The following is a 12,808-nucleotide window of genomic DNA, read 5'->3' on the forward strand; positions in this document are numbered from 1 at the left end:
TTTTTCACAAGTTAATTTGGTATCATCCCTTTTGGTTAGTTGTATTATCCGTTAGCAGTGCATACGCAGCTAAAAAAAAAAAAAAAAAAAAAAAAAATCTAAGAATGCTAATGTTCCCATGAAGTTATGAAAATTTTATTTCTTAATGTTCTCTGAATGTTTGAAATGTCCAGGTTTTTGAATGTTTTAAAAATGTTTTTTCCTGGTTATTCGAACATGAAGGGAACATTCCTTTTAATCATTATGCAAAACATTATGGGAATGTTAGTTTGGAATGTTCTGAAACAAGTAGTAATATTTAAAAAAAACATTAGACTAACGTCAAACTAAATGTTTCAGTAAAAAAGGTTCCATACATGATGTATAAATAATGTTTTTTGTGAACATTTAACAAATGTTAACATTTTGAGAATGTTTTGAGAACATTAATTAAGACCAGATCACTTTGAATGAACATTCTATTAACGTTACTGAAAAAAGTTTGTTCATAACTTTGAGAGAATTTTAACAGAATGTTAGCCAAAGTTCTGAGAATGTTCCCTGTTACCTGAGTAGTCAGTCATCTATTCGTATCCTTAGTAGCTGTATTTTATCTTGCATATCTATTAATAAATGTCTTTTTTAACTGTCTTCCTTGTTTTGATGATCAAAGGCTCTACTAGTTATCCGAATGCTTACAAAACCTTCAGATACATACATGTTAACAAACAGCTTCCAATTTACATGGACTTGAACAGCCCCTTTTTGATTAATGTTAAGGTAAAATTCCTCAGCTGGAAGGGGTCATCTAATACACTTAAAACCACTCCTTAAGTGGCGTGTGATCAAAGATCTCTACGTCATCTGTGGTGCAAAGTGTGTGTTTAGGTGAGGGTGTAGCTCCTGTGCTTTCACATCGAGCACATAGACAGATGTGTTTTCCGCATGAGGACCTTGCCAAAAAGCTGCGTTTGGCCCTATTCAGTGATGTATTATTAATTGTTGTGCTAAGTTTGTTGTGTGTGTGTTTTGGTTTTGGGGGGTGTTGATGGGGTTTCAAGGAGTCAAGGAGATAGGAGTCCTCAGGGCTGTCTGGCAAACTTTTTCCCTGAGCAGGTGGAGTGGGATGAGGAGAGAGAGACAGAGAAAGAGAGCAGAAGAGGGAGATGCCTCTGACATGGCAGCTGTCCACCCCCCACCACCCTCTCTTCATACCACATTAGTGCTGCTGAACCTGGGATAACGGTATGTATGTGTGGGTTTGTCAGTGTTGATTAGAACAAGAGGTGTGTTTTTTCACATTTTTACATAGAGAGAGAGAGAGAGCGAGAGCTGGGTAGTAACTGATTACATGCAATCTGGATTATGTAATCAGATTCCAAAAATGTTTAAATGCTCATAATCAGACTCCAGTTACAGTTACTTTTTTATTGATTGCATGATTGCATAATATTAACATTATAGCAATAAATTATTCATAATTTATTGATTCTCCCTAATTCTTCTGTTTCATCTTTTACATTTTCCTTTCTAAAGCAGCACACTGTAAGTTTAAAACATACTGTAAATTTCATCATTTAAAACCCACTGTGAAGCCAAGCTCATACTGCAGCTTTTGGCTGGATTTTGCAGTCACAGACAGATTTCCAGTGACAAGGTGGAACTAATCCAGCCAATCACAGTGCAGATGGTATGAACAGAAAAATCTTGCAATCATGAATTTATGTAACATTATTTTCACTGTTGGACGGGACTGCCTCTTGACCAAATGTCTTATAGTTTGTGCATCTTGTCAGCGTTGTGTAGTATGCGCTGCTATAACAAAATAATGACAGATGACAAGAAACCTTGTTGTGTAGTGTGAGCACCACAGCAATTCAGCTAGTCTTACGATCCTGTAGTGTGAGCTTGCTCTAAGCAACCAAAACAACTCCTTTTCTACTCTTTCTGACGTCATACAGATGAACACATCGGCACCAGATTGCCTGCACAGAAATAGATCAACTCCTACATTTTCATCATCGCCTCTTTGGTCCACATAAGTAACCAAGTTGAAGTGCGAGCTCCCATTATAATCAATAAAGCTGTCTATACTACACAATTGATTACTTATTCATGTGTTTGTATTGTGTTGGCTCTTTAACTGAGGCCAACTGAAATGAGATATATCCACCTGCAAAGCCATACAGCAAATGAGAGAGCTGACGAATGCTTTACCCCAGTGGCCCTAACCTCACTTCACATTAACTTCCGTCCTGAGATATTAATTGATATTAAATATGCTCCAATACACCCAAAAATACAATAATTCATCCTTTTGTAATTAACTTAAATTACAATTATATGGCAGTGACTGGTGTTTTTGGTTGACGCTTCTTTCAGAGTGTGTGTCTATTATCATAAGCTCAATTAATTTTGAGCATTCAGTGTGGAAATCCATTTCCAAAAGGGTTCATAAACGTATTCTTTCTGCTGTATATTGTTGCGTATATTGTAGGACTTTGTGCTAATAGTTTTCAGACTTCATATCTGTGTCTAACTAAAAGACATGGATGCCATGCATATAAGTGCATATTTCTGATCTGAAATTGTGTACTAATTAATTTATTAAACTATTTTTATTCAACTAAATCTGATATTAAGGGGCAGAGCTCTTTAAGTGTATGCCATTTTTATGGGTAGTGCTCTTAAAGAATCAAATCTTTGCAAAATTCCTTTGTAATATTATCAATAAATCATAGCAAGGTTTTAAATATTAAATAATCAATATAATCTGATTAAATATTCAGTATTGACCTATACCAATAATTGTGAAGCCAAGGTGTCAATATTAGTGGGAAGTCATATCATATTTGCTACTGCTGAGGCTCTCTTAAAGCACCATTCAGCAGCAGCAACTTGCAGCAACAAAATCGCAATGATAGATAGTGTTCTCCTTTGTAACTTTCAAACTAAGCCTTGTTCAGCCTAAAGTACTGAAGAACCGAACCACATCCTTTTCTGGTGCATCCTTGATATTAAGCATTTTTGGACGTATTCCATTTAAACACAATATTTTCATTTCAAATGTATATGTTTAGCAGCTAGAACACTTATTCAGTGTCAACAACATGGCATGACATCAGTTAATTTCATTCATAAATGTTACTAGGCAACGCAGTTGGAATGTCTACTAACGACTCAGCTCTCTGGGGACCGGCAGCACGCAGCGACACTGGCTGTGTGAATGAGGCCTAACGTGGAGGCCCTAGGCAACTTCTAAGGCCTCTTAATGTCTAGCACAGGCCTTGCTTTGTAGCATTGCTGTGGATGCTTTACAGAAACCTAATAATGGACTAATTATTTAGCATTGCCTTTAAAATGCCTGTTATAAAACTGTGAATATAGGAACAGTCATAAATTAAAATGATTTAAAACATACTCTTATAATGTAAACACAATTATGTGTTTAGAACATTCTGTCAGAGAATCAATTTCAGAATACATAGTAACAGCTGAATAAACAAAACCACGTATGATTATGCATCTTGCCAGGCAAGATTTTGATTTATTATTCTAATTAAATGAAACATTAAATTTGAAATGCTAAATGTATAATATTTATAAATATTACAGACTCTGGAAGCTAAGTTATTACAAAAAAAAACTATCAAGCAAGACATCTGGGACTCCACCAAAGCACTTTCTCGCCAAACTTTTGTCTAAAAAGCATAAACATATTTAATTCAGTGCATATGCGAGTCATTCCACTTTGATTCTACCTGAACGCCGTGTACAAACCTCGCCAACTTTTTGCATGGCTTAATGAATTACTAAAAAGTATGTCGCGTAACTTTGAACAACTTTGAAAAGTAGCAACCAATAGTAAGAAATGCAGCTAATTGAAATGCTCATATCAGAAGTTCTCATATAACTCTTTTCTTTGCAGGTCTGCTTTCTGAGAGCGAGACTCTGCTCATAGGCTGCACCTTGGGTTATGTCTATCTTTGAGTTTGTTTCTGTCTTTCCCAAAAAAGAACATTATGCTGATAGATATTTTATTCCACAGCCCTGTGACTGCAAGCGATCCTTATGCTAATCTGTGAAATGTTAACATTTGAATTATTTTAAAATGTTAAGATCTTTTTTTTTTTCTCCCCCCAAACTCCAAGGGAAAACGGGTCTGAGTTCACCCCTTTCTCCTTCCATCTCCCTCGTTCTCTTTTTTTCTCTGTTGTGTTAGATAGAGAGTAACCTTTCAGGGGGTGTCGCGCCCCAGGGTATCTATTCAATACCACTGTGCCCAGGCGGGCGGGCTTCTCTCTTTTCGTCTCTCTTTCTTACCTCAGGAAAAAGAACGAAAAGAAAAGTGGGGAGAAATGTTTATTAACACCTCCGCCAGCTCACTTGGCCCCGCTGGGGTGACCTGATTATCGCCTGTCTGTAATTATGCTGAAACCAGAGGTGTGCTGCTCTTCATGTGGGGGTCCTGATTAGGGAGGCGAGGCGTTCTCGGCGTCTACCCAAGAGCCTTGATGAGTATTAACACAGGAGTCCTGTTGTTTGTGCAGCTTTGTTGTTAGGTATATATGCTCGTCAGGCAGATGATACCTAAGGCGGGAACTTTGAGCGTCGGAGGGTGCAGGTGGAGTGAAAGGTATTATTGTGCTGTTTTTTTGTGTTTTATTTTGTTTTGTACGTTCCTGCACCATGAGCTCTTTTGTCTGCCACTGTTTTCTGAAAACAGAAAATTGGAACTTTGCCAAATTCCAATGCCGCAGCAAACAAACAGCAAAACTCTGAACTGATTTAATGCGGGTGAACAGACAGGTGTGTTTAAATGTGTTGATCACCGTCTCACTGATTTGTGTGTATCTGTGAGAATGCATGGTTGTCTGTATGAAATTATCAGAGTTATCAGATATATATATGAAGTTCATATATGTGCACCATGGAATCATTGACATTATATCCCCAATAGTTAAATCACTTTTTCATTTCTTAAGAATGTATGATTGGTTTTAACTGTGCATTTGTGTTGAAGTCTAATTCTGTATATGAACCAAATAAACTCTCTCTCTCACTTGAGTCCAGCATCATGTTTTAGTGAGAGTGCAGGCCTTGTTATAACTCGAGGGCACTTGTCAGACGTGTGCTGCCATCTACTGGCTGTTGGGCCAAAAGACTACATTTCTGGATGGATTTTCATTTTGATATTACTGCTCTGAATCAGCACTATCAATGTAAACTAACCTTTAGTTACCTTTTTGCCAATCCAATTAATAAATCCAGTAATAACAATATAATATCAGATGTAAATGTCAAGAAATGGGTAACAGTTATTAAAACAAGGCGGAAAGCTTTGAAGTACACTACTGTTCAAAAGTTTTTGATGGGTAAGATTTTTTAAAATGTTTTTAAAAGAAGTCTCTTCTGCTCACCAAGGCTGCATTTATTTGATTCAAAATACAGAAAAAAAAAACATTAATACTGCATATATTTTAAAATGTAATTTATTCCTGTGATCAAAGCTGAATTTTCAGCATCATTACTCCAGTCTTCAGTGTCACACGATTTTTCACAAATTATTCTTATTTGCTGCTCAAGAAACATTTCTGATTATTATCAATGCTGAAAACAGTCGTGTACATATTTTTTTTAAGAAAATTAAGAAATTAATACTTTTAATCGGCAAGGAAGCATTAAACTGATCAAAAAGTGTTTACTAAGTCAAGGTCATAAAGTCATTATTACTACTGATCATAGTTGGGGTCTAAATGAAAAAAACACTCAATGAAAGATGGTCATTTGACCTGCATTGTCCTAGACACGACTAGTACACACACACGACTTCTGCAAATGTGTTTACTGTGCCCCCAAGTCAAGTCATTTTTATTTGAATAGCACAAGTGATGTTGATTTAAAACAGCTTTACAGAAAATTGTGCCTCAATGTCTGAAAGCCTTAAATGAGCAAGTCATGGGTGACTGTGGCATAGCCAAAAAAAAAAAACACAACAACAACAAAATCTCCATAACAAGTTTAGATATTGGAGGAGAAAAAAATCTTGAAAGGAACCAGACTCAGCGAGAAGGGTCCATCCTCCTCTCACATTAAAATGAATACATATGCTATTATTTTATTCTCTACAAAGTATGTGTAATGCAAGTCGTGTTCATTGGAAAATTAATAAATAAAGACATTAAAAATATATATTTCATCATGTTTGAGGATATTCTTCATATTGTAAGGATAATGGTTACAGTGTAAGTCCATTCCAAATTGATTTATGGAGGAATTGGTTAGTAAAGCATCCCTCAATCAGACTATAGTTGGCAGCCCTGTGATGATTTATATTCTTTTGAAATATATCTTAAAATCTTGAAATATGCAGCCTGTGGTCCATTGTTGTCTGGCTGGTATAGGCTGTAGTTTGCAGTTGTCGTTTAATAATAGAAATGATTCTAGGAGTAAGTCACAATGTTTTATATCTACAGCAACAGGCAGCACAGTGAAGATAACATTATTGTAATCTGTAAATACAAAAATACATACACAACCTGTTCATTTAATTAGGCAATTAGCAGATGTCTTTCTCAGGAGTGATTTACAATAAGTGCAACAGTAGAGCAAGCTCATTTTCTAGATCCTAGAAGTGCAAGAGATAATGAACAGTGTCATTACAGTAGAATAGAATACAACATATATAAGAGAAAGAGAAGTGCTTTCCCCTCCTTAAACAACTTATAAAACAAAATATTCCCCTCTATATACCCCCTTACACTATACAACACTTTCATTACAGTTTAGATGTTTTTAGCACAAATAACTTCTCCAATAGCATAAGTTTCCGTGTATGAATTATAAATATGTTTATTAAAAATGCATTTTAATTAAAGCTACAAAAGCTCATGATTTTATTAATCAGATATTTTCATAACGACTGTTGTGTGGTGATTTTGTCTAATGATTACAGATTCATTACTAATGTTAATAGTGTTGCCATAGAAACGCATAATTCAGAGTCTGTCCAGGTTGGACAACATTATAATGGCATGAACACAGCTATTGAAACACATCTAATTTTCTTTCAACTCTTTAGATTCACATAACTGAATAACTGAGCGTTTATGTGAATACTTACTGGCACATTTTGACAAATTTATGTGTATTTGACCATTTAAGTGCAATAAGCCATGGGAAAGAACTGGGTTAAGAAGAACGGCTTAAAATCGCTTGAGTGTTTAAATTGACAAGGATGCATGCATGCAAAAATGCATGCAAATGATGAACTTGTGATTGTGACTTCAATTATGCTCATGTGAGTGACAGCATAACAGTGATAGAGAGGATAATCCAAAATCTCTGCCAGATGTCCAAAAAAAAAAAAAAAAGAATTTTAAATGAAGTTAGCTAATATCACTCACAAGCTAGCAAGTCAATTCACAAGATCTAGAGCAACACAGCTTTTTATAATTGCTCATTCTTCTGTCATGTAATTTATTTGTTCTCTCTAAAAACTAAATTATAAGTAGTCTTGTTAAGCCTGGTGATGAAAGTTTTTGGCTTATTTGAGAATTAAATTACATGTTTGGTTCATTATTTAAGCAGTGGTGGTCAAAGCACACAAATCAAGCACTTAAGTAAAAATACAGATAACCTAATAAAATATTAGGGCAAGATGGGGGAGGATGCCCTCCTTAAGACAAATGTGGATTTATTTTTAAACTGTAACATATTTAGTTACTGAGGCTGGTTGGGAACACTGGAGAGCAGAAGTTAGGAGGAACCGTATGAAGGCACAGGAAATGTAGGAGATTCTGGGCTGGACGGGACCAACGGGGGCAGAAGAAAAACGGAATTTACCTCCTCATTATAGTCCAATAAATTCCCAGGTTCCATATTCACCTCACATGCAGCGGCGAGAGCGTGGGCAAGGCTTCAATCCATGCCCTCAAACTCCACAAGTACTCCCTCGGCGGCGGGCATTGTTGCAGACTCATGCACCTGGTCAGACATTAAATTGGGCTCAGGCTCCGGGGCAGAACGCGGCTCAGCAGGACTCGCTGGCTCTTTCTCCGCGGCAGGCGCATGCTCTGTGCCTGCGGTGGAATCAGGCTGTTGCTCCATTTGGCTGGGTGTTGGCTGACTGGGCGCTGGGTTAGGTGGAGGGGTGCAGGTAGGCTCCGCGAGGCCGATGGTGAATGCTGAGTGGTTATTAACCAGCACCCACTCCACACATGCGGCGAAAACATCCCGAGGACTGCTCCCTGGCAGGATTGCTCGGGACCGCTTGCTAAGGCTTGTGATGTAAAATACGCAGAGCGAGCAGTCCGGGTAGTGCATCAGGTTTGCCATCTATGAAGTACCTGGTGTGGATTTCCAGGGAGCGGTCCCTCTGCTCCAGGCACAACAACTGGACTGCAGAAAGGTCCATGGTGATGGAGGGGGGAAAAAAGAAAACACCGCAAAACAAACACTGTTATCGGTCCTGTCTTCTATCACAGAATGTGCTAAACAGAGTACTCACGAAGACGGAACAACAAGGAAAATAGTCTTTAATCCAAATAACACAGAGCAATACAGAGAAACAGGCTAGCAACACTTCCAAACACGACGATAAGACAGGACACCAAACTCAGGAAACATGGGACTATAAGTACTAGTCCAACTAAATGAGGACTAATAGGCTAATTAATAGACAACAGGTGAACTAAATACAGTAATCACACGCACACTAAAAAACTGGGTCAAACAACAAGGCACTGTTGACAAAACCAAAAGCACAAAGACCGTACATGTGACACAATGACATACAAAATCGCAATAAAAGAGAAACAACTGAAAGGTAAAATTATTTTATGGCTTATACACAGACAAATGAATATTATTTACATATTTAATTGACCATATTTTAATTTGTGTCATAATAGCAACACTATGAATGCAAACTACAACTTTTACTCCACAAATCCAAAAACATTGATGTGTCCACAAATTCCTCATTAACAAATAGACACAAAAACCTTTAATATTCAACATAAAATGTCATAGATCACTTTTTTCCAGACACAAAATTAGATCTTACCCTGCCTTTGTCAGGAATATGGACTGTCTGTTTGTGTTTTGCTCCCCATGTGCTCCCTGTGACCTAGTTTTCCCTCGTGTGTGACATTCCCATATTTGGTTATTTTCCTGTTCCGATTGTGTTTGATTGATCCCAGGTGTGTCTCATCATCCCCTCGTTTAGTTAATTACTTAAGCCCTGTGTGTTCCCATGTCTAGCGTCCAGTGTCTATCGTCTATCCCCATTTCTACGTGTGTGTTCCTTGTTCCTGTGAAGTATTAAAGACTGTCTATTGGAATTCTCCTACGTCTTCACGCTCCTTCGTCTCCTCACTCCTCACAGTAGGCAACCGTGATAGAACACTGGACCTACAAAATAGTTTATTTGCGTTGTTCCCCTCCATTTATTTTTTGCGTTTTTACAGTGCTTGTTTTCTGTTTTCCCCGTTTTCCCCATGGATTCCCTCGCTGCTAAGTTTACCTCCCTCACCCACAAGGACTTTTCCCTCTTGGAGTATGCTGTGGAGTTCAGCCAGCTCGCCGTTTTAACAGCGTTCGACGACGCTGCGCTGAACTCTCTGTTCTGAACTCCCTGTTCTGGATCGGGGCCAACTACTACCGCCCCGTCGATCTCCCAGACACCACCGGACTGTGCTGGAGGGAGGCTATCATCTGGTGATGACGAGCCATCGACGAGGAGTGCGAGAGAGCTGAGAATCGCCATGGAGCCACAGCCTCACGGATCGTCAGACCAGGTGCGAGAGCCGGCTACAACGCCCGCCATGAGGGAGAAAGCCAAGGACAGAGTGAGCGCTGAGAGGAGCTCCGCCCCCTGCACCGTGGCTGAGGGTGAGCTGAGAAGGGATTTGGGTGAATGGAAAGCGGAGGAAGACTTTATTGACTTGTATACCGACCTGCCCCCTCTCCTCCCTCCTCCGTCGGTGACCTCTGTCCCTCTCGTTCCTGAGTTTACCCCGGAGAGGGCTCCTGTTTCCCTGTCCATCCCAGAGAGAGCTCACAAATGCCCGCCCACCCGCCTGCTCCTGCCTCCTCCACCGCTGTCGTCTGGCAGCCCCTCTGCTCGCCCTCAGCCCACCATCTGTACGGTGCGAGCTCCGCGGGTCTGCCATGCATCGTCACCGTGGCTGGACAATCCCTTGCCTCCGCCTCCAGCCTCTAAGCCCCGGGCTCCGCCTCGGCCCGTCGACCCTGCGGATCCACCATGGCTCCTAGCTCCCTCCTCTCCACTGTTGCCCGGCAGTCCACTGGCTCCACCGAGCTCCCTCGTCCCGCCTGCGCTGCCTTGGTCTGTCGCCGACCATCCGTCGCCTCGGAACTCCACTCCTCCGGCTGCACCTCGTCCCTCCATCCCTCCGGCTCCGTCAGGCTCCTCCTTCCCTTCGGCTGCTCCTCGGTCCTCTGTCGCTCCGTCTCCACCGCGGCCTGGGTCCCACCTGGTGCCGCATGCTCCAAGTCCCTCCTGTCGTCTCCCTGGCTCCTCCCTCTGTCATCACCTCCCTGGTCTCTGTCTGCCGGCCCCCTCCCGGGTGTCCATCCTCCTCCTGAGCCTCCTCCCAAGTTCCCACCCATCCCTCCTTCTGTTGTTTCTTCAGCGTGAGGACGCGCCTTCCAGGAGGGGGGCAATATGTCAGGAATATGGACTTTCTGTGTGTGTTTTGCTCCCCATGTGCTCCCTGTGACCTAGTTTTCTCTTGTGTGTGACATGCCTATATTTGGTTATTTTCCTGTTCCGATTGTGTTTGATTGATCCCAGGTGTGTCTCGTCATCCCCTCGCTTAGTTAATTACTTAAGCCCTGTGTGTTCCCATGTCTAGCGTCCAGTGTCTATCGTCCATCCCCGTTGCTACGTGTGTGTTCCTTGTTTCTGTGACGTATTAAAGACTGTCTATTGGAATTCTCCTACGTCTCCGCGCTCCTCACAGTAGGCAACCGTGACAGCCTTACCCTACTCCAGCAAAAGTACACATTTTCAATTTTGCATAGTGAAAGTTCGAAAGTACTTAATCTTTAGTATTAATAGCAAGAAAGGACTGATCAATGAACCATGTTTATTTATTCTAGCCAGCACTAGTCAGACTATTTATTAGTCAGTAATAATAAGAAAGATTAGTACAGGCATTTAATATGTATTGACCTGCAAATGTGCAAACTTTTTATTTTATTACCAAAATGTATTATACTGTCACGTGTAGTCTGTATTGGTTTCACTCACATTTTCCCTCCTTTAGTTAGTTTTCATGGTTTCTGATTAACTCACACCTGTTTCTGTTCTCCTCGATTACTCTCCCTGTATATTTAAGCCCTGAGTTTTCCTTTGTTCCCTGTCCGATCTCATTTATGTTTGCATGGTTGTGCTTCCCTGCGATTCTTCAGAGTGTTCTATGTTGGATTTATGATTAAAGACTACTTTCTGTTACTCCTTGTCATTGTGCACCTGGCTCACTCTGTGTCATTTACCATACTAGCCTCAGCGAGCAGTTCAAGGCAGAGGTGGGACCAAGTCATTGTTTTGCAAGTCACAAGTAAGTCTCGAGTCTTTGCATTCAAGTCTCGAGTCAAGTCCCGAGTCAAGACAGACAAGTCCCAAGTCAAGTCCCGAGTCAAGACAGGCAAGTCCAAGTCGAGTTGCAAGTCCTCAGCTTTAAGATTCAAGTCTAAAACAAGTCATTAGTGCTTTTTGCCCAAATTAGTGTCTCAGTATTAATTACCATATCAAATTCATAGTAATTTATATAAGGAAGGCAGGTAGAATATGTTTGACATAGTTTAATTTCATGTGAGATGGGTGCCCTTAGTAAAACTACTCAAGTTCAATTTAGGGATTGTGCCAAAATAGGATAAGCAGTGAAAAAAACTATTTTATTAGTAACAGAATAGCAAAGACAACATAATTTCATAGAAATAACAGCTGCAACATACTTTGCATGTGTGCACTATCCAGCGCTCCCTGAATGCAGTCTCTGGCTTATTGCCAGTCAAGCGCAACGCTGCAGGGACGCGTCTATAACGACTTTGATCTGATCATAACGACTTTGATCTGATCATAAAGTCTTTCCGAGTCACAGGGCTCAAGTCCAAGTCAAGTCTCGAGTCATTGCTGTCAAAGTCTAAGTCGAGTCTCAAGTCTTTTTTAATTATTTCGAGTCGAGTCGCAAGTCATCAAATTTGGGACTTGAGTCCAAGTCAAGTCTCGAGTCAAGTGACTCGAGTCCACACCCCTGGTTCAAGGCATGCCTCCCAGTGAATGGTCCTCAGGGAGATTTTGCTGCGTTTGTGGAGTGGGTGCTGGTGAATAATGGATCGGCATTCACCATTTGCCCTGAGGAGGACTTCACCAGCCCCACTCCAAATCCAGGCACTGTCCACACAAACACGGGTGTTTTCAAAACTGCAGCTTTTTCTATGCGGTTTGGCCGTTTGTCCACACGCAAATGCAGTATCAGGTCACTGAAACGGAACCTTTTTGGAAACTCCTGCCAGGGTGAAGATTTTCGGAATCTCTGGTTGCAGTGTTGTGTAGTCTGTGAAACCAGAGATTTTGGCTTGTGACATCAGAGTGTGCGCTGTTATCTCCTTTGTTTACATAAGGTCAGTCTGTGCAGTGGCAGACGTAGCCATAATAACTGAGCTAACGGTTCTTACAACATGTATACAGATACATGCACAGTTCTCCCATTATATTGCAGAACAGAGGCATCAGAATACAATACTATGCAGGTCACTGCTTATGACAACACTCCCATGACACAGACCTCGCCACAAT

This window comes from Sinocyclocheilus anshuiensis, unplaced genomic scaffold (genome assembly GCF_001515605.1).
Source record: "Sinocyclocheilus anshuiensis isolate Anshui unplaced genomic scaffold, SAMN03320099.WGS_v1.1 scaffold1408, whole genome shotgun sequence".
Taxonomy (NCBI): Eukaryota; Metazoa; Chordata; class Actinopteri; order Cypriniformes; family Cyprinidae; genus Sinocyclocheilus; species Sinocyclocheilus anshuiensis.